Source organism: Nomia melanderi, unplaced genomic scaffold, assembly GCF_051020985.1.
Source record: "Nomia melanderi isolate GNS246 unplaced genomic scaffold, iyNomMela1 scaffold0014, whole genome shotgun sequence".
Classification (NCBI taxonomy): Eukaryota; Metazoa; Arthropoda; class Insecta; order Hymenoptera; family Halictidae; genus Nomia; species Nomia melanderi.
This window is the reverse complement of record NW_027475130.1, coordinates 9,678,926-9,679,880: the sequence shown is the minus strand read 5'-3', so window position 1 is coordinate 9,679,880 and position 955 is coordinate 9,678,926.

The following is a 955-nucleotide window of genomic DNA, read 5'->3' as shown; positions in this document are numbered from 1 at the left end:
AGTGCATTGTCTGTAGGAGACCCTGGCGCATGAACCTGTGCAGCGGGAACGACCTCGGACCACCAGGGGCCGAGAAAACGACCATCTCATGGGGCCGGACGCTCAGGGTCAGTGAAAAATCCAATATATATGTGGTGATATCTCGGGTGCTATTAGAGATAGCGCAATAAACCAAAGTGAATTATCTGCAGGAGTCCCTGGCGCATGAATCTGTGCAACGGGAACGACCTCGGACCACCAGGGGCCGAGAAAACCACAGTCTCATGGGGTCGGACACTCAGGGTCAGGGGAAAATCCAATATAGATCTGGTGATATCTCGGGTGCTATAACAGATAGCGCAATAAACCAAAGTGAATTATCTGCAGGAGGCCCTGGCGCATGAATCTGTGCAACGGGAACGACCTCGGACCACCAGGGGCCGAGAAAACCACAGTCTCATGGGGCCGGACACTCAGGGTCAGGGGAAAATCCAATATAGATCTGGTGATATCTCGGGCGCTATTACAGATAGCACAATAAATCAAAGTGCATTACCTGTAGGAGGCCCTGGCGCATGAATCTGTGCAGCGGGGACATCCTCGGACCGCCAGGGGCCAAGACAACGACCGTCTCATGGGGCCGGACACTCAGGGTCAGGGTAAAATCCAATATATATCTGGTGATATGTCGGGTGCTATTACAGATATCGCAATAAATCAAAGTGCATTGTCTGTAGGAGGTCCTGGCGCATGAATCTGTGCAGCGGGAACGACCTCGGACCACCAGGGGCCGAGAAAACCACAGTCTCATGGGGCCGGACACTCAGGGTCAGGGTAAAATCCAATATATATCTGGTGATATCTCGGGTGCTATTACAGATAGCGCAATAAATCAAAGTGCATTGTCTGTAGGAGGCCCTGGCGCATGAATCTGTGCAGCGGAAACGACCTCGGACCACCAGGGGCCGAGAAAACG